Below are 21,952 nucleotides of genomic sequence, written 5' to 3'. Positions count from 1 at the left end.
ATGGCTGATATACAATATCAGGAACACCAAAGTTTCTTCATGGTCCCAGATGACTGCTTAAGGTCCAGCCATTAAAGCTGCTTTCCAGGTCACACAGTATAGCTTGTCCTAGTGGAGTCTCCAGACATTGTGAGATGAATAAAATCTAAGACTCTGTGACCCACATTTGTGCTCTCATCACCCCAGCTCCCCAGGGCTGTAAGAGTCAAGCATTATGGGAGAAGGATGCTGGACTGTGACTTGGATCAATTACGGAGCTGAGACTCAGAGTGGCCACTGGATAACCATAAATGAATTCCCTAGCATTACCATTATGTAACTGTCCTTCTCCCAGATTACTCCAGAGGTGTCCAGCATCACTCACTCATCCCAAGGGTGCGTGGGGCTACAAAGCTCCCTGTGGGCCTCAGGCTCAACCAGAGCTACCTGGATTCCAAAAACTCAGGTGTAGTAGGATATGGATCTTTTATTTTTAATGTTGAATATTTTTCCTAGTCCAATATCATAATTAAAAGAGATCAGAATTGTGAGTGTATCTTATAGCATCAAATTTAGATACTAGAAGTTCAACTGCCAAAAAAGAAATATTCACTGGGTGTTGAGGCAGGGAGAAAGGAGGAAGTGTTCTAGTACCTTTCTTGGGTGCAGAGATCCAATAACTAGGTTTGAGGGCATGTCTGGGGTTCAAAGTCAGGATGAAGTGCAGTCTCCTGGAAGCAGAATTTGACTTGCTGAGCATGGGGTTTGAACTTTGACTCTTTTCCTGGGAAAGGAGGGAACAAGCTGGCACCCAGATTACAAAAGCAAATTCTGACAGGCAGCCACGCCTCTGCCCAGCTACTGAGAAGCACTGCTAAGTGGCCTAGAAGCACAGGAACATTCCCAATCCATTTCATTTGCATAGCTCTTTTTTCTTTTTTTCCATTTCCTGGATATGAACTTAGATCTTAGCAAAAAAACATCTTTATAGTTATTCCTTTTGGTGATAGGACTTCCATGTTAGAAACCACACTCTTTTAAGAAAGCCAGGAAAACAGGAAAGACTAAGTCATAGACAGAGAAGTGATCCCTATGTGGCGTAGAGATAATTTATGATAAAAGCAAGGGTGGAGGGCTGCGCCCTCCAGCAGCTCAGTGGATTCTCACAATAGCAGCAAAGAAGTAGAGACTATCCAGACAGTTAGACCACTGATGTGTGCGATCACTCCAGGACAATCAAAAAGCAACAATCTGGATGCTGGGAACCCTGGATTAAGGGTTCACTTTACTACTTTATTATTCTATATGGGTAAAAATTCTATCATAAGAATGTTTTTAAATAAAAATATGCTGCATGAGGTGCCAGAATATTTGGTGGTGAATAGTTGGGAGATGTTTCATAAATGACCATGGAGAGTAGCTGGAAATCAACAGGGGTCATGAAGTACGGTGGTGTTCATGAATGTAACAGCATAAACCCTGCCCACGACCCTGACACAGCATCTGTGTCACATGGCAAGGAAACAGAGCTCTGGCTTCTAGAAGATATGTATATACCACGGGTGATAAGAGGAGCCCCTTACCAGCCACAAGAATCTAAAGAACCTCTGCTCTAAGGCACAGATCAAAACACTGATAATTTACCTTCCAGCAAGAGAAAGAGATGTCACTTTATTTCACTACTAGCAGGAAACACATATACATCTGAAACTGTTCACCCTCCATCTAATTAACTGCTTCCACAAAAAAATATTATAAATTAAATGGAGGAAAGTTTTTAGCTAGCACCTGGATCCTTTTAATTACATCCTATTGGCACTATTTCTGTCTCTCTGGTTATGTGGCAAGGGATTGGTTCCTTCTGTCTGAGACAGTTGCTTCACTGAAACTATAATTAGCACCAGCCAGTAAACCACCTCAACGTCTTGGTATCCAGTTCCCTGCATAGCTTGCTCACTTCCGAACCCAAGCCACTCCATGCCCATTCCCTGTAATGCACTGTGTTTATAATAACTGCAATATTCAAAGCAAGTTCAACTAACCCTGGAGTGAGGAAGACTGATTGTGGCTGTCATCTCATCAACACTGCTTAAGAGAGCACTTGCTTATCCAGAAACTCCATTAAGAAAGTTATTTGGACAGAAGTCTACACCCTAGTTTTTCACTACTGTATCACTACTCAAGTTTTCCCACTGTTTTTTTTTTCCTTTTCAGATGTAGCTCTTTTTATTAAATAGTGATAAATTTTACATTTTTAGATCATACACAACTATCAAGGCAAAAATGCCAGCAGAATCTAGTTTGTACCCAAAAGATGCTTTTCAAAAATCACTAATCTTTCTTGAAATGATTATAATACCTCTTGAACTCTTCAAAATATCTTGAGAGTCAGGACAGGGGAGAAAGGTGTTAAATGTTTTTAACTTCATTCTGTTGTATTGATTTTTTTTTAATTTGGAAACAACAATAACAAAAAAGACTAACATGAAAATAAGATACACATTTTATCCGTTTTAGTTTACCTCTAACTTCTCAACACCTATTGTCTCTGATATTTTAGAATTTTTCTCATTTCCTCATTCACTTTTTTGCACCTTATTTCTAATTTCTGTTGTAAGCTATCTTTTATTTAAAAGAATGAGGAAAAACTGAACATCAATTAGTGAAGTTATAATTAGAACTAAACTCAAATAGGCAGAGACGCATCTGGAAATTATTACCAGGACTCGTCACTTGGTGGAAGAATAAGAGTATAAGATTTTTTTTTTTTTGGTTAATGTTGTTCTTCATTTGCTTGTCTACATTTTCTTTTCCTTTCCTGTAATGTTCATGACATTGTATTTTTAGAAAGCAAGAATAAATCAAATAGGCATAAAAGATATGAAAAAGAATATGATATGGGTGATTCATTTAGTTAAAAAAAGCTTTTGTAAGCTAAGTAACTACTCTGTTTACTCTTTTCAATTCCATATTTAGAAACAGGGAACATACATGCTGTTTCAAAGACTCTCACCCAATGTGGACATTTACATTGGTCTAACTAGTGCAAGAATGTTAGTAGCTAGGTGGTCCCCACAGTTTTAGATTTTATCCTATTTCCAGTAATGAAGGTGTCTGAGGAAGCAGAAGTGCTCTGAGTCCACGGAGGACTGGGGATTTTTATCATTTGTAGGGACATAAAGAAATGAGCTTTTAAAAAGTTACCGAAATAAAAATCATACAGAAGAATGGAGGTATGACATTCCCCTAAATTCTGCAAATTCTTTGGCCTCTTTGGATGATGACAGGTTATCTAGCCATGTCTGAAAAGAAGCTTTTCTCTTCTGTATTTTAGATGGAAGTCTATCTTCTGATGCAAAACTTCCTTCTAGTGATGGTCCTACACATGGCAGCTTTCACTTCTTTATTTCTCAAGCTGTAGATGAGAGGATTCAACATGGGGATGACTGCTGTGTAGAACATGGACACCACTTTATCGAGGTCCAAAGAGAAAACTGCCCCCAGCCTCACATAGATAGAAAAGAGAGCCCCGTACAAGATGGAAACATCCGTGAGATGGGAAGAGCACATGGAGAAGGTTTTGTGCCTCCCAGCAGCAGAGGGGACCCTCAGGATGGCAAGGAGGATGTAAAAATAGGAGATGACAATGGTCAGGCTACTGACCATGAGGACAGCTCCAGCCACAACGAAAGCTAACAACTTATTGATCCGGGTGTCCGCACACTCAAGAGAAAGCAGAGGGGACAAGTCACAGAAGAAATGATTGATTACATGGGAGCGACAAAAGGGAAGTCGAAAAGCAGCTGTTGTGTGAGTCATGGTGTTCAGAAACCCCGCAGTGTAGAGTCCCGCCACCAGCTGGATGCAGAGCCTTCAGGACATGGCAACGGAATACAGTAGCGGGTTACAGATGGCCACGTAGTGGTCATAGGCCATGGACGCCAGGAAAAGGCACTCGATGGCCACAAAGAACCCAGAGAACCACTGCTGCAAGGCACAGCCCAGGAAGGAGATGGCTTTCCTCTCAGCAAAGAAGTCAGCGAGCATCTTGAGGCCCACCACTGACGAGAAGCAGATGTCCACAAAGGACAGGTGACTGAGAAAGAAGTAGATCGGTGTGTGGGAGCAGAAATTGAGCCGGATGAGGATAATCATGCCCAAGTTTCCTGTCATAGTAACGAGGTAAAAGAGTAGGAAGAGCAAGAAAATGAAGACTTGCTGCCGAGGATGGTACTTCAAGCCTATGAAAATGAACTCTGTGATCTTTGTAGAGCTCTCAGCAGCCATCAGTGGGTTTTGGTCTCTAGAGTTAGAAAATGAGAATTGGTAGCGAATACAACTTTAAATTTCTTGAAAGCATAAAGTGATACACAAGAAAAGAAATTACAGATTTTTGATTTAGGAACACTGGTGTTAAAAAAAAAAAGCCTAAATAAAGTGCTGGCAAATAAAATACATTACAGTTCTAAAGAGCAACATGGCTTAAATGTTTTAAAGAGAAAGTTAAAGTTTAACTAAGAATTTGGTCTACATTAGAAAACCTATAAAACTATTCACTATATTTACATATTAAGAAAAGCATTAGTATTATTTCAATACAATTTTTATAAGAGTTTGATTAAATTTGGCTCTCAAAAAAAAAAACTTTTCAGTATGGAAAAAAAAAAAGGAAACTATTTAACGTAGTAAGAAAGAACCTTCCTGAAGCTTTCAGAGGAAGCATGTGTAGAGTAAAACATGAGGAACATTCCCATTATAGCCAGAAACTATATAAAGATGCTCACAATTTATACTATTGAACAATATATTGGAGATTGCAGCCAAAACACTAAAATATGAGAAGGAAAGATATAAGAATGTAGAAAAAAGAGAAGAAAATACAGTCAGCATTTGCAGGCAAAATAGTCACCCACGTAGAAAATGGATGAGTCAACTAATAAGATTTTTCTAAGAAAAAAATTGAAGAGTTCAACAAATAGTTTAGAAGATCAATGTAAAAAACTCAATAACAATTGCTTATGAGTTGTAATGAAAAAACTCATATTCATCAACTCAAATTGATCAACTAATCATAAAATAAGCCTAACAAGGAATCTTCCAAATTTGTATGAAGAAAAGTACAAACTGTTGAACTTTACTGAAGCAAAGGAAGAAATGCCTAAATCAGTGAAAAAAATGTGTTTTATGTATTTCTTATGTATAAAACAGAAACAGACTCAATTATAAAGATTCATTTCCTCCTGAGAAAGTAAAAATTAACTCAGACTCGGGGAGTAAGGACTTGTGTGGCCATCCTTTGGGCGGGAATAGCAGACACAGGTAAGTCATCTGTAAGCAGAACAGGACACAGTACTTCTCCCGCAGATAACATTGCAGCTGCCAGCATTTAACACTTTCTCTGAGTGACAACCGCCTTGTCACTCAATGAGAAAATGTATTTTCTAAAAGTATAGGCTAGCTAAAAATGTTCATTGTTAATTATACCAGCAAGATGAAACATGCCACTCTGACCAGGAAGATCTAAGTAAGTCACTTTGACATGGCTAAGGAGTCTCAATTTCCCACACAGGCACAGAGCTTCTCAGGAGGGACTTCCAGACACCACATTCCACATCCATCCACACTTTGTAGTTTCTAGGGAAACAGGACCCTGTGTCTGCACGGTGGGCGTGTTGTGATATTGCCTCCTTAACATACAGCCTGCTTTGTTTTGAGCTTATCAAAAGTTTTCTTGATTTAAATTTCATGTAAACTCCACCCTTTTTAAAAATCCCACAATAACTTTATTTCCTCTTTGCTCAGTGAGATACCCATGGTGCTTCTGGTGTGTGATTGTCTCATTGGAATGGCTCAATAAAGCTGGCTTGGTCCAACTACAGACTTGTTCCTGGCTGTCTTAGGATGACTGAGCAAGGACACTCACCAAACTATGTGGCTAATTTAATGCAATTTCAACCAACATCTAAATATAATTTTTAATGAAACAATCTGCTTGAAAAATTTATGGAACAAAATGTATTTAAAAATAGCCAATATAGTTTCTAAAAAGAAAAATTAAGATATTCAATGCTGATTTAAAGCTATCATAATTAAAAGAGTAAAGTGTTTTTACTAGAACAAAGAGATGAATAGAAAAGGACAGGAAACCTTTAGAAAAACCACAGGCAGACCTAGGCATGTATGTCAACTGACTATGAATAAATATTTTATTCCAAGTAAGGAAAGCCAAGATTCAACAAGTCAATATTCATAAAAAAGTGTTACAATAGTTGAATGGCCATTTGAGAAAATAAATACTGTTAAAATTCTACCCCACATCACTTAAATTTAAAAAATCTTAACTATAAATGTATTATATGAAAATAGTGAAGAAAAGTGTTATGATTTATTTTTAATGGTCTTCTTATACAGAACATAAAAACCACATGAAGAACATGTTGCAAATTTTACTACATCACAGTTTTAAACAAATGTATGCCAACATGCATTCTAAGTATCAAGACACACAGATTGGGAAAAAAATATTGAAACATATATTACAAAGGATTAAAATCAGAACACACAAAGAACTATCATTAATCATCAGTTAAAATAGCAAATGCTCATTGTAATAATAGGCAAAAGATATAATGCATGCCACAAGAGTGGACACCCAAAGTCCCAATAAGAATTAAAAAAAAAACAAACTTAATTTTGCAAATAATCATGGAAGCCAAATTGAAAAAAAAAAACCTCATACTATTTTCACCTGTCAAATTGACAAAATAAAGAAATTTAAGAATATAAAACACTGATGAGACAGCCAGAAAAAAATGGCAATCACTCATGATGCAGGGTGGGGCCTCTGGATGGAAATTTTTCACTATTTTGACTTTTTTTGAAAAAGAAAGTACCTAATGACTCACAAATTCCATTACATAATATCTACCCCAAGGAAACGCAATGGAAAAAAAATGATGTCTACTTCATCATTGTTTAAAATGATAAAAAAAAAAACTGGAATCCGCATAAATATTGTCCACAAGAGCAATAGCAAAATAAACCTTGGTACAGTCATTCTATGGAATACTGTGCAGAAGTTTAAATAATAGGTAATTTTATATATGGAAACATGGTTATTTTTCCAAGACATGTGAAGAAGAAGCAAGTTACAGAATGATCTCTGCAGTATGGTTTTAGGAACAAGTTTTAAACCTTAATATGTTCATTAATTATAATTATTTAAATGTGTGCAAATAGAATAAAATAAAAGAGTCTGTAAGGATATACACCAAATTTGCAATCATAATTTCTGAGCAGAGAGGGGCCATGAAATGGTATGTGATGGATAATCAAAGGTGACTCCATGTGCACGCAAATTTGATACAAGGAGATTTTGGTACAAGGAGAAACAAAACCAAAATCTAAAAAACAAAAACAAAAACAAACAAACAAACAAAAACAAAGCATAAATACAGGACAGAAATAGACTCATGGACAGAGAATACAGACTTGTGGTTACCATGGGGGTAGAGGGTGGGGAGGGATAGACTGGGATTTCAAAATTGTAGAATAGATAAACAAGATTACACTGTATAGCACAGGGAAATATACACAAAATATTATCATAAATCACAGAGAAAAAATGTGACAATTAGTGTGTATATGTCCATGAATGACTGAAAAATTGTGCTGAACACTGGAATTTGACACAACATTGTAAAATGATTATAAATCAATAAAAAATATTTAAAAAAAGTGTAGTAATCTAGAACAAGCCCCTAAGGTATTCCAGCAATTTTAAAGAGAGAGAAGAAAAGAAAACAGCTACAATCAATTTGGGATGAAAAATGTGTGAAGCCTAGGAGGTAGAAAGTGAGAAAGTGAGAAACAATTGCAAGCTATGCATATGGAGTTCTAGATTTCTAAAATTCTAACAAGCTGAGAGAACTCCAAATTCACCCTTTACAAATAAGAAAACTGAGTTCCCAAGATATCTGAGCCAAGACCAGAGAAGGTGGCCAATACACCATCACTTACCAGCACGCTGTGCTAAAGCCCATGGTTGGCTTCATGATACAACACAACTGAGGTTGCAATGAATATGGAACAAGAAACAAGTATTTATAGAATATTCAAGTCTTACCAGACTCTGCTCCAAGTGCTTTGCAAACCTCAGCCCACTTGATTTCCACCCAAACCTGGATAAGAAACACTTTGTTATCCCCAATTTACAGAGCAGGCAGTAGAGGTTGTAAGTGCAGAAGGTGGAGCCTAAAGCCTGAGAGCGAGGATCTCATAGAATTATCTGAGTTTAAGACACTGCCCTGGCTGAATACAGTCTATACTTTCAATGATGTCTCTCTCCCAAAAGGGAACCTAGACCTCTCTATGTCCCAACTCAATTCTGCATGTTCTTCATGGGATACAGAATCATCAGCCACTGTCCAAGTGCAGATTTAATGCTGAAGGATCTGTTGATTACAAAGCAAGCAATGAGGTCTCAGAGAAATAAGAGTTCAAGCTTACTCAATCACAGGGACTCTCAAACATCTGCAAACTGTGCTCTTGTTGATAGTTTTTCCATTAACCTTCCCATTCTGTGCTTTGAGCATGATGCCCATAAGCCAGTGCAATATTGCTTCCAGATGGCACCACACCTCAGGGTTTAGTGGGAGGTAGCTGTGCCCAGCCTCTCTCCCATTCAGGGCACGGTTGTTGCAGAAAAATGTGTTACAGCTCAGTGTTACAGCTCAGTTTTGACAACAACATGGATCCAGGCGAGAGACCAAACAGTACTCAGAGATGGAGAACTCAGGTTTATTACACCAGAGAGCCCAGAGGAGTTAACACTTAAAGCTCTGGACCCTGTCTGTAGGTTTATACAGGCCTTTTATAGGCTGCCAGTTTTACACTTTGCAACATCATATGCAAATAAAGTACAACAGAAGTTGACCAACCAGGAATAAGCTCTGTAGAAATAGACCAATCAGGAGTGAGTTCCATGCAAATAAAGTATTACAAATGGATCAATCAGAAGTTAGGGAAGTGGACCAATCAGAAGTGAGAGTAATAACCAATCAGGAGTGAGAGTAATAACCAATCAGAAGTGAGCTCAGGGAACCAATAGAATTCTAGGTGTAAGTTAGCTGCTTTAGAGGCAAAAAGTGAGATTAAAACCTCTGGGCCAGGGAACCGGACTGTGATGGGAGGAGAGCAGCGGTCCTGCCTAGGGGTCCTGCCAGTCTTTCTATGGAGCTTCCTGCCTCACAGTCACTGGGTCCTTAAGAGGGATTTAACTTGACTGTAACCTCTTTGTGCATTTTACAGGATTTCACATTACTTCTTAGACTGTGTGCAACATTCTAACCAGATACGTGTGTATGTACCAAATAAACACATTTTAAATGTCATACATTTTTATTTTCCCATAAATCCATTTAACTCATTTTGAACTTCTTGAAGATAAACAGAGAAGCAGAAATGATAATAATAAAAAAAAGTCTAAACTTACATTTTAACGAATTCCTTTCTTCTTTAGAAAATTAAAATTAAAATGGAGTACAATTTGCATTCTTTTTCAGCATGCATTTCATCTCCTCACCTCCCCTCGCCCCACTCCCCACCCCCGTACTCTGCACAGAGAAGTCAGACTTTCTAGGAGCCACTTGGTTTTATTATTAGTTTTCTTCCCAAGGAACTAATGATTCCACTCGGAAACATAATATTCTCGTGGTTTACAGTTTCCAGAAGTAGTTACATCATTTTTTGTCCTGGAAGAATTTATGTCCCTAAAGTATGCCATACCTTGGGGATTGTATTGCTAAGAAGGATGTAAATTAAAATGTTCTTGCTTTCTTTAAACACTTTTAAAAATCCACTGGGATCACAGTAATTGTTTAGATAAATGCCTTATTTCTTACCTCCTTCTTAAACTATTTAAAGAATAAATTTTAGTGCAATGATGTAATAATGTCTGCATTTTTCTCACAAGAAGTACCACAAAATTTCTGGAACTGCTCAACTAAAGTACAGTATAATAGAGGATCCACCACAAGGGTGCCTTATTTGACATTATAATTGTTTATCTTTTTCCCAACACGGACAGGAAAATCACTGAGAATCAGAATGTATGAAGAGTTTCTATTCTATTCGTGCAGGTTTTTTTCCTGAGGAATTGAAAGAGGTTTCACTGACAAAGGCAAGCCCGATGCTACATTTTTAAGCTTCTATTGATGAATAACAGAGAGAAAAATGTACACATCTTAAGTGTACTGCTCAGTGATTACTACAAAGTGAACACAAACATGCAAGCACCACCTACGTCAAGAAATACACCATCTCCACCATCCACATCATGTCTGTGAAATTTATCCCTGGTTGAATAAATCTCTAGTCCATATATTGCATTGCTGTTAGTATTCTAATATATTGATATTTCACAAATGATTTATCCATTTCTGTGTTGTTGGGCATTTGAGTTGCTCTCAGTTTTTACATTTTGGGAATTTTTCTCCAAAGATCATCCAGTGAACACCATGTCCTTTGGTGTTCATGAGCACACATATCTCTTGGGAAGATACCTGACAGTAAAATTTCTTTGTTATAAGGTATGTATATATTCATATTGACTGATATTTCAAGGAGTTTTCCAAAACCCATTATTTACACTCCCATTAGTAGTTCATGAGAGTCAGTATTTGTCACTTTGGCCATCTCAGTGAGTGTGGAGTGGTATCTCATTGTGCCTTTAACCACCATTTCCCTGATTTCTAGCGAGTTTGAGCAACCTATTGCAATATTTATAGGACATTTACATAACCAGTTTTATGAACTGCCTGTTCAAATGTCTTGCTCACATTTTTTGACTGGATTGCCTGTCTATTTTAAAGTTAATATTTATCCATATATTCCAGGTATATCAACTATATGCATTGTAAATACATTTCCCTTGCTGTGGTTTACATGTTTATGCTCTTCAGTGTAAGCCTAAGTTCTCAATTTTAATGTGATTCAGAGAATCAATATTATCTTTCATGTTTAGTATGTTTGTACCTTATTATTATTTTTTTAATTTGCAACCACCTGTAACAGAGATATTCTCCAATATTATCTTCCGGATGCTTTAATTCCTTGCCTTTCACATCTTGATCTCCAAATCATCTGGAGATGATCTTAGTGTGTATTGTGAGATGGGGGTAAATTCCATTTTTTTCCATGCAGACATCCAATGGATCCAACATTATTTTTTAAAATCATTTTTTCTGTCCCCAGTATCAGCTTTGTCTTAAGTGAATATTGTTGAGAAAATGAGGATGCTAATTATACAGGAAGAAACCTGCTGTCAAACCAATTTACTCGAAGTATATCAGTATTTTCAAATGAAAATACACTGAAATGAGCAGAAACTTTATCAGAATCAATTTGCAAATACTGTCTTCCCAAAGTACACTGCATGAGAAAGCAGAAGTTATTATCTTTAACAGCTTTACATCATTGTATTATTTTATTTCGGCAAGGAAGGGAGATAATTAGGTTTATTTGCTTTTAATGGAGATACTGGGGATTGAACCCAAGACCTCATGCATACTACGCATGTCTTTTAAAGAAAGCCTTCAGAGATGACAGTGTGGGTCTCATTGAGTCTTGACTTACAATGATACAAAAACATGGTTTATCCCCCTCATTTCTTGGATATGTTGCTATGTTCCAATAAATAAAACACAGAAATATGTTTGAAAGAATATTGTATGTGGAAAAAATTAAAATGTGAGTCCAAATTATGAGGTCATGGGCAATCCATTGATTCTTCATGGCTGTTTGGCTCATTGTCTGTAAAAATGGAATTAATATCCTGCCTATGACACAAAAATCAATAAATAACAATAGTAATAAGTAACACTTTATTAAAGAACTGGAATGTATTCTACATTTCACATGCACAAATCATGGCAAAACCCCTGGAAGTTATTATTATGAGCAAAAAGTATAGGGGATGTAAAATACCTTGGTAAAACACCTCCTCTAAACATGAAAGTAGTAGTAGAGAGTGCTATGGTTGCATGATTCCTGAATAATTCACCTTTTCAATTTTATTGATATACGATTGACATACAATATTGTGTTTGCCCAAGGTGTATGACATGATGACTCAGTATTTATATATATTGCAACATGATTACTGTAATAAGTTTATCAATTCCCTAACAGAGTTATAAATTTTATTTCTTGTGATGAGAACTATTAAGATCTACTCTCTCAGCAACTTGCAAATATACAATGCAGTATTGTTAACTATAGTCACCACTGTATGTTACAGCCCTAGACGTATTTATCCTATAAGTGGAAGTTTCTACATTTTGACCATAGTATACTTTTTAACAGTTTGTGATTAATGAGTCAAGGTCAAGATCACAGACAATGAGAGATCTCAACATATTATAAGCAAAATAGAAATACTTCTAAGTCACTGGTTATGATGATAATATTTATTCAGGATATAACAAAGAACCTCTCATATCCTAGTCATAAATTTTTGTGTGTATATGAGTAACAATGTTTTTTTAAAGTCTTGGGATTCAGTAATCTACTTATCTGAGTTTAAAGTTCTAAAGTTCATCTCTGCTGAATAAGAAATAAGAAAAAACAAAATGAGAAAATTGTAACCTAAAGACATTGTGTGACTTATCGATGACAGAGTAATAAAGAGTGAATCTCAACACACAATTTGCAGTTTTTCCATCGTACATAAATATTAGCTCTCACTCTGCAGTACAAATGATGTTCTAATTTATTTACCTTCTCAATCTATAATACAAACAATGTCATAGTTCACTTACTCAAAAGAAATTTCTTCCTTTCAAATGTTCTTCTGAATGAATCCTTGACCTCTTTGTTTCTTAGGCTGTAGGTAAGTGGGTTTAACATGGGAATCACAGCTGTGTAGAACACAGAAACCACTTTGTTAATATTCAGGGAGAAACTAGAACTCCAACATACATAGATAAAGAAGAGTGTCCCATAAAGGATGGAGACAGGTGTCAGGTGTGAAGAGCAAATGGAAAAGGCTTTCCACTTCCCATCAGCAGAATGGATCCTCAGGATAGCGATGACAATGTAAACATAGGAGACCAAGGTGATCACACCACTGAGTACTCCTAGAGCTCCAGCCAAGATGAAAAGTAAAAATTTACTGATCTGTGTGTCTGCACATGCCAGAGAGAGAACAGGAAGGTCACAGAAGAAGTGATTGGTGATATTCTGACCACAGTAAGGCAGGTGAAAGGTGAAAGTTATGTGGATCATGGTAATTTTAAGACCCATGGCAGCATAAGGCCCTACCACCAGGTGCATACAGACTTGCTGGGACATGGGTGTGCACAACAAGGACTTACAGATGTCCATATACTGATCATATGCCATGGAAGCCAGAGGGAAACACTCAGTCACTACAGACCAAAAAGCCAGATCTGGGCAACACAACCAAAGAAAGAGAAGACTTTTTTCTCCACTAGGATGTCAGTCTACAATTTGGGACCAATGACAGAAGAAGAGAAGCAGACATCTACAAAGGACAAGTGGCTGAGAAATAAGTGCATTTGGGTGTGGAGTCGAGAATCCATCCAAATGAGAGTCATTATCCCCATGTTTCCCAGAAGAGTGACAAGATAAACCAATAGAAATATCATAAAAAGAAGAAGCTGGTGCTGGAAGTGATTTGTTAAGCCCACAAAAACAAACTCAATCACCAAAGTGTGATTTCCATTATCCACTTCTCTGATCTAATCTGTAACGAGAAAGAGAGAGATTTTTCCTTTGAATCAATTCATAGTTGGACTTATTTTTAAAAATAAATACAACTTCTATGTTTTTACATTTTGCAGAGTAGACTGACAGATGACAATCCTGTCTTCGACCTCTAGGTGGTCATCATAACTACCTACTAACTATCTGTGTGATACTGAGTAAGTCGCTGAACCTCACTGGGCTTTTCAGTTTCTTCTTGATCAAAACAGAATTTTTGAAGGGAATCAGAATTTTAGGTGTAGGAGTTCCCCTTGGAGATTACCCAAGGCAAGTCCAGATTATTAACTGTGTTCAAAAGCCCCTGCTTTTGAATGGAGGATATTTTAAGACATATTTCATAGATAAGGTATTATGTGAATTTGATGAATTCAGGCTGATAGCTCTCACTCTCACCTTGGGTGATGGGTGTTAAGAATCTATCTTCCTTGTCAATTCCTTTAGATTCTAGAAGAATAGTGTTGTATCTACAGGATAACTTCTGAAGCCTAAGAAGGAGTGCAAGCTCAGACAAAAGAAGCTGGTTTTTGAACAGGATTCAAAGGCCACAACAGTGTCTACTCTGTGATGCTTTCTCCAAAACACCTCCTGGTGTATCCTTTTCATCCTTAAGATATTATTTTTCTTTCCCAGCTTCTGATAATACTCCACTGGTTACAACACTGACTCAGTATTTAAGAACCAGTCTCTTACTATGGACTAAAAACTTCAAAGGAGTTTGACAAGATTAACCAGTGTATATACTAACAGTATGAGGAATGTAGGTGTTTTAGAGAATAATGACTAAGAATGTCCTCAAATTGATGTTCGACACCAAATCTCAGATCCAGGAAGCTCAGAGAACACTAAGGAGGATAAATGTCAAAAACAAACAAATAACTATACCTAAGCATAAAAATTTCAAAATACAAAAAAATCAAAGGTAAAGAAAAAAGTCCTGAAGGAAGCCAGAAGCAAAAACAAAAACAAAAACAAAAAAAAACAACATCTCTTGAGAAACCGTATCTCATTAAAATTGATGCCCTCCTCCTAGGCACCAATAGTGTATATCAGGGGATTTCAGTGTCTGGAGGCATTCATTGATGTAGAATTTCTCTGCTCCTCATATTGGAATCCACCCTTTCATTCCAAAATATGGAGAACCACTTATAGACCTATGAGATGAACAAAAAAATGTAACTCCAAGTGAATTTCCATCACACCTAATATGAAGAATCAGCTGGGAATACTTCTCACTAATAAAAACAAAGCAAAACCAAAAACATTATCCTAATATGCAACATGTTACACTTATAAAGTCTGAAGGAAAAGAATATGATGCTGCAGTGTTGACAGGGTAATTAATCCTCCAAATGGAAGCCACACTTATGTAGTGCATGAAAAACAAGCAGAGTTATACATGTAATCATGGTACAAAGAGTATTCTAGACAGAAAAAACATCAGGGCATCAGAACTGCAGTAACTAGAGCTTCAGAGGACAGTTGGTTTTGCATATATTTGCACATATTTGCATATATTTACAGAAGGAACTCAGCCATTGAGGAAATTTATAATTACCACTTGCTTCCTACTGTTCTTCTCCCAATCCCCTTTCAATGGATGTTAAATCATAAATGCTTAAGGAACAATTAAAAGATAGAAAACACTTCGAGCATCATACTAGGAAGTGACCATCTCAAAAGGTGACTTGTGATTTGAGACACGTTACACAGTGAAGACCCAGAATAGAGGCACTTTAAGGCAAAATTTGACTGGGAAAGAAACTGTTGTGTCCTTCTAGATAAAAAATAGGAAAAATATCTTTTCCCTTTGTCACACCTAGGCCCAAGTTTTAACAATTCTTAGTAAAATGGTGCTGGAAAATTTTACAAGACTGACAATTAGCGATGTTAGTTTTATATGGATACATTTAAGGTAATATTTACTGTTCCTTTCAAATCTCATCACACTTGCATTGTGTCACTTTTAGCATTCTGCTATCATTTCAAAGGTTTTAGTCAAGAGAAAGCATACCACTATGTATAGAAGTTATAGACTATGTGGGTGGAGGAAAATGCATATCTTTAGAGGGAAGAAGTGAGAGACAGAAGCACAGAGTGGCTGAGAACCTCTCCATTTTACTTAGGTTTTGAACAATATTTCAGTAACCAATGTTCAGAAGTGTTTCATAAAGTCAGAGAATGGTGGAATGTAGAAGCAGCATTTAGAGAAGGCTACTTAAGTCCATCCTCCTCAATTTATCTATTTACTGATAAATTTATTCATTCAGTTTTGACACAGACTGTGGCTTTTCAAAAGTGAATCTTAATTACAAAGGTAGACATATTTGTTATAAAACAAGTTCAACAACCCAGATGAGGATGGAGCACCACCCCACCCTCCTGCTTCCAATGGGCATGCCACTGAAGAAACCAGTGCTCACAGTTCAGTCTGTAGCCTTCCACACTTGTCTCTATCATCTTGTATAATGCGCATGCCAATATATTCTACACAGTAGGTAGACTCTGCCCCCACATTATTTTTACTAAGTGTAATCAATTCTGCAGATTTCACTTTGACTTGGGATTTTTTTCCATTCACTTATAATAGTATCAGGGAGTTTCTTCCAAACAAAAGCACAGATATCTAAATCATTCTTTTTATAATTAGCTGCATAATGATTCATAGGAAGAAGATTTGCTTCTCCTGAAACAAAATCAGACTGTATCCTTTTATCCCCCCTATAAATCATGTTGCAAAACTTGTGTCTGGTATTTATATTTCTATAGCATAAATTTCTGAATGTAAGATAGCTAGGTCAAAGATCAAGTGCATTTTACTAGAAATCATCAAATTAGTTTCTGAAAATGTACCCACTATAGTGAAGTGTAGAATACCCAAATGGTGACCTTACCAGCATTGCAACCTAATCAGCTTAGTGTTCGCCAATCTGATAGATGGAAAAACAAAAACAAAAACAAAACAGATTGCAATTTCATTTCATTTACTTAAGCAACTGAGAAGTTGAGCAATTTTTGTATATATTTATGCTTTTGGGCATTTGTATTTCCAGTTATGTCATTGCCCATTCATTTGTTGGTTAATTTCTCTACTGTGTTTCATATATATGTATATACATGTTCCAACATTTTCCTGTTGGGACACTAACTCATTGTAAGTCACTTGTTCTACAGCTGTTCTCTCACTTTCCATAGTTCAGCTTTTATCAAGGTCTATCATTTATGGTCCTTTATGGATAGACTTTGTTGATCTTTCTCTTACAATGTTTGCTTTTCTGGGCTGGAATAAAATGTCTTCTCACCTGTAAGAAGATACAAATTTTCTCCTGGACTTTCTTCTGGCATCTCTTACATTTCTACTTTCAACATGTATGTAAAATATTTTATATTCCCCAACATTTTGCAAAGGAGCAGACTGAAGAAGAACAATATAAACAATATGTCTAGTATATGAATGATCTTGAAAACAGCAGACCAAGGAACTAAGGGGAATGTCTCATTCTCAGTACTGTCTTCTCTTGACCACACATAACTGAATTAACAAGAGTGGTGCAGCACAATTAGAATTCTATTTTATCTATTAAAAATTCTTTTTTCCTTTCAAACTTCCTACTGAATGCATCTTTCACCTCCTTGTTCCTCAAGCTGTAGATGAGGGGGTTCAACATGGGGGCTACCACAATATAAAACAGAGAAATTAATTTATTGATATTTAGAGAGGAACTTGAACTAGGTTGGACACAGGTGAAGAAAAGAATCACACATAGGATGGAGACAACTGCCAGGTGAGAAGAACAAGTAGAGAAGGCTTTCCTCCTCCCATCAGCAGTCTGGATCCTCAGCATGGCCACCAGGATGCAAACATAGGAGACAATGATGATTCTCAGGCCACTGAGAACTCCTATGGCTCCTGCAAAGATGAAAAGCACCAACTTATTGATCCAGGTGTCTGCACACGCCAGGGAAAGCAGTGGTGAAATATCACAGAAAAAGTGATTGATGATATTTGGACCACAGAAGGGTAAGCAAAACATGTGAATTGTGTGCATCATGGTGCTTAGAAGACCCACAGCATAAGGGCCCAGAACCAGCTGCACGCAGACCCTCTGGGACATAATGAGGGTGTACAGCAAGGGCTTGCAGATGGCCACATACCAATCATATGCCATGGAAGCCAAGAGAAAACACTCAGTTTCCACAAAAAGACCAAAGAACCACATCTGTGCAGCACAACCCATGAAAGAGATGACTGTTTTTCTACAAAGATATCACACAGCATCTTGGGGGCAATGGAAGAAGAGGAAAATGTGTCTACAAAGGACAAGTGGCTGAGAAAGAAGTACATAGGCATGTGGAGTCTGGGATCGATCCATAGGAGAGTGATCATCCCCAAATTAAGCTCCAGGGTGACAAGGCAGACAAAGAGAAAACTAACAAATAGTACCATCTGCAGGTGGAGATGATCTGTGAGGCACAAGAAAAGGAATTCAATCACTGCTGTCTGATTCTTATTTTCCATTGGTCATCTGTAATTTGTTAATAAGAAAGAGAAACATTTTATTAGTTTAAAATATATCATTAAGAGTAACAAATAATATTTTAATTCAATGACAGAATATCTTAAACAGACTTGTTACAGAAAAGTATTGAAGTAATGTCAAACTGGAAGATAATATTCCTAGATACTAGTTCAGGACAGTTGATACAAAGATCCTATGTCAACTTGGATATTCACCCTTGACCTCTGCTCTCTCCCATCAAGAGTCCAACTCTATTATCCAAAACTCCTTCAAGTTCTAAGCTTGTACATGAACTGTTCCCCAAGTTTCATATTACTGTATGATGGGATTAAAAAAAAAACAGATGGAAGACCTTACTGGGAATATTGTAAAACTAATGATACTCAGATCCTAATATATGACATCTGGGAAAGACTAACCAGAGGAGTTCTTGATCTTACAGCATGATCAGTACCATTGTAATACTGTTAAGACACAATTCACATGTGTGTTTTTCAGTTTGTTCCCTACTTCCAGTTGTAAAAAGATGTGGAAATGATAACACACACAAATGACAGAGGTTACTCATATAAAATGATATGCTGTCACAGAGGGAATGGGGAGGCTGTGCCTGTAAGATGAAGTGATCTGGTAAATGTTGGACAGCAACACATCATGGAAATTGTGTACAAAACTAAGCACCCTTTGTACCAAAATCACATGGAATTACTTTATGTGATTGCCCATATTTCATATAAACTAATTTTAGGGCACTTATCCTGAAATCTGTCAGGCAATATCAATTATAGTAATAATATATGTAAAATGTCAAATGCATAACAGTTTATGCAGAGAACACATTCAAAAATATGTTATTTCTGACTCACTAGCAAGGAAGAAAAAAAAATCAACTGTTTTAAATTCCTAAGGGAAGATCACTATGTAGGATACTTTTTGTGAAAAAAAAAAACACTTTCAAACAACATTTATTACCACTGAAATTAATGTCTTCTTTCAGTAAAATAGAAGCAATATATTACTCTTAAGTCCGACAAAGACAAATATCTTATGGTATCCCTTATATTTGGAATCTGAAAAATGATACAAATTAACTTATTTATAAGACAGAAATAAACTCACAGATACAGAAAACAGATAGTTACCAAAGGGGGAAATGGGAGGAGGAATTAAATTAGGAATTTGGGATCAACAGCTACACAGTACTACATATAAAAGAGATAAACCCCAAGGATCTTCTGTACAGCACAGGGCACTGTATTCAATACCTTGTAATTACCTATAATAGAAAGGATCTGTAAGAGGAGAACATATATGTAACTGAATCACATTGCTGTACACCTGAAACACTGTAAATAACTATACTTCAATTTAAAAAATTTAAATCAATATACCAATCTTGAATTATATAGTAATTATATGTGGAGCTCAGTCTATGAAAAAATTAGTGAATATATCTATTTGATTTATGATATTTATCATTATCATGATCATTTGCTTAATGCTACATGGAGTATATTTTAAGCACAAAGAAAATTCTAGGCTTAGATATGAAGCCTTTTCCATTGCATGAATGTTTTCCTTTTTATCCATCCAAATATGCCAGTATAGTTGTGTGGAGATAGTGGGTTGAACAGACTGCTTCTGGTCTTTCGTTAAACCACTATTTACTTATTTAAATGTAAGTTATTTTCAGTCTTCTATTTTTAAAAATGCAGGATTATCTCTATGTTACTTTCACAGCTAACATTCTATGACCTTAGAATTCTTTATGGACATCACAGTATCTCTATCTCAAAAAGAAATAAACAAGAAAATCAGTTCAGGAAAAAATCACTGAAAAGACCAGTTATTTACTCTCATAAGGATGTGAAAAAATGCCAGTCTGCTGTCTTTAGAGAACCTGGGCTGGGGAGGGGGATAATACATTCCTAAAGTGCAAACTCATCCTGTTGCTTCTCCACCATATTTCAAAAACTTCAGTGTCCAAAATGCATTGTCTTCACTTCTCTAAGGATATCCTTTGTGTATCTCCATTAATTGCTTCAAGGGACGTAACCATTTTCTAGAAATAAGGATGGAATTTTCAACTTCCCTCATTGTGACAAACTTTTTTAAGAATATTTCTTAGATTTTCTAGATACTTGGCAAAGAAGACAAATCCCTCATCTTGAACATCTTGGCAGTTAAGAGATACTCTTTGACCTGCACATTGATTCACATGTTGTACAGAATAAGGGAATTTTTCTTTTGGAGTTTTCAAAGATTTAGAGCCAGGTCCCCAAAGAACTAAAAGCTCAAGAGCTTATACCTAGAGGGACAAAGTTAACATGGTCTCAGTGGCATTTGGACCAAGTGTTATTTACCAACTGTATCTATTCTCAAAGAGAAAACTGCTAAGAAAACAACATGTTTTTTCCCACTTTAGGATCCTCTACCAACAAAAGAGAGCTCTCTTTCCTATGAGTGGGGAGTGATACGTTGAGAACCCAGCACCAACTTGGAGGACGTAGCTTGCTGCCTAGTTTCTGGATCCACATTGCCTGCAAACCTTAATTTCATCACTTACTGGCTGTGTCACTTTGAGCAAATTTTTAAATCTCTCTGTGCCTCATTCTTTTAATCTCCAAAATTAGACAATATCTGATAAAAAAGAAAACATCAATTCAAAGTAGCATTTTCTTATCTCAAGGCAAAAAATGAAAAAAACAGTCACCAGACTCCTAAAGTACAACAGATGACTGTCAGCTTGAATATATGAGGAAATGTACAAAGAAGAAAAGGTCTAAAAAGATAAGTTTAATTTGGATAAACTGAAGTTAGGGGAAAGGCATTCCAGGCAGTGCTAATAAGATGAACAGAAGCAAGGAAGCTAAGTCAAGGCAGTTGTTTGAGAGGGGAGGGTCACAAGAGAGAGAAGAAATGTATAGTCTGGTACAGAGGGTGAACTGTCTCAGTCACCGGCTTCTCTGAGAACCTAATTGTTTATCCCATCAAGAAGATCTGATAACTCATTCTTTCAACCCCAATAACACTTCATTGCTAGCTCATTTTTAACCCCTATTAAGTATCTGTCTCAAAAGTTCATCAATAATTGGTGTTGTGTACATATTTATTGAATTAGTGGAAAACAAATCCACAAAACCTGTGTAATTCATAATGGCTCATATTTAGTAGATAAAATTATGCTATCTACTTTTGATTAAAGATGTCAGGAAAATAGTATTTATACCTGTTATTTGTCTTAAAAACCACTTAAAAGCAATGAGAAAACAACAAAAACAGATTTTTTTAAATGGCACTTCATTAAATCTACCAAAAAAAAGAAATATGGAAAATAAAAGGAAGAAGTATTCCATTAACAAAACTATAGGCAAGTAACATGCTACTATGCATAGAAAACACTAAAGACTCCACATGAAAAATAAAATATTTAGGAACAAACCTGACCAAGGAGGTAAAAGACTTATAAGCGAGAACTATAAAATATTAAGAAAATTAAAGATGATTTAAAGAAATGGGAAGATATCCCATGCTCTTGACTGGAAGAATTAATATTGTTGAAATGGCCATACTACCCAAGGCAATATGCAGATTCAGTGCAATTCCTGTAAAATTACCAATGACATTTTTCACAGAACAGGAACAACAAATTTTTTTTAATTTGTATAGAA

General features: G+C 36.3%; 3 pseudogenes; all 3 read right to left on the bottom strand.

Annotated features, from left to right (window-relative positions):
- Window positions 1-3,321: 3,321 nt before the first annotated feature.
- LOC140693657 (olfactory receptor 5G9-like) lies at window positions 3,322-4,266 on the bottom strand (annotated as a pseudogene).
- An 8,523-nt stretch (window positions 4,267-12,789) lies between these two features.
- LOC140693656 (olfactory receptor 5G25-like) lies at window positions 12,790-16,661 on the bottom strand (annotated as a pseudogene).
- Window positions 16,662-17,321: 660 nt separating this feature from the next.
- Window positions 17,322-18,280, bottom strand: LOC140693655 (olfactory receptor 5G3-like; annotated as a pseudogene).
- Window positions 18,281-21,952: the final 3,672 nt, after the last annotated feature.

This window comes from Vicugna pacos, unplaced genomic scaffold (genome assembly GCF_048564905.1).
Source record: "Vicugna pacos unplaced genomic scaffold, VicPac4 scaffold_20, whole genome shotgun sequence".
In the NCBI taxonomy this organism is placed as follows: domain Eukaryota; kingdom Metazoa; phylum Chordata; class Mammalia; order Artiodactyla; family Camelidae; genus Vicugna; species Vicugna pacos.
Note: the sequence above shows the minus strand (reverse complement) of the source record. Positions and strands in the feature narration are given on the sequence as shown.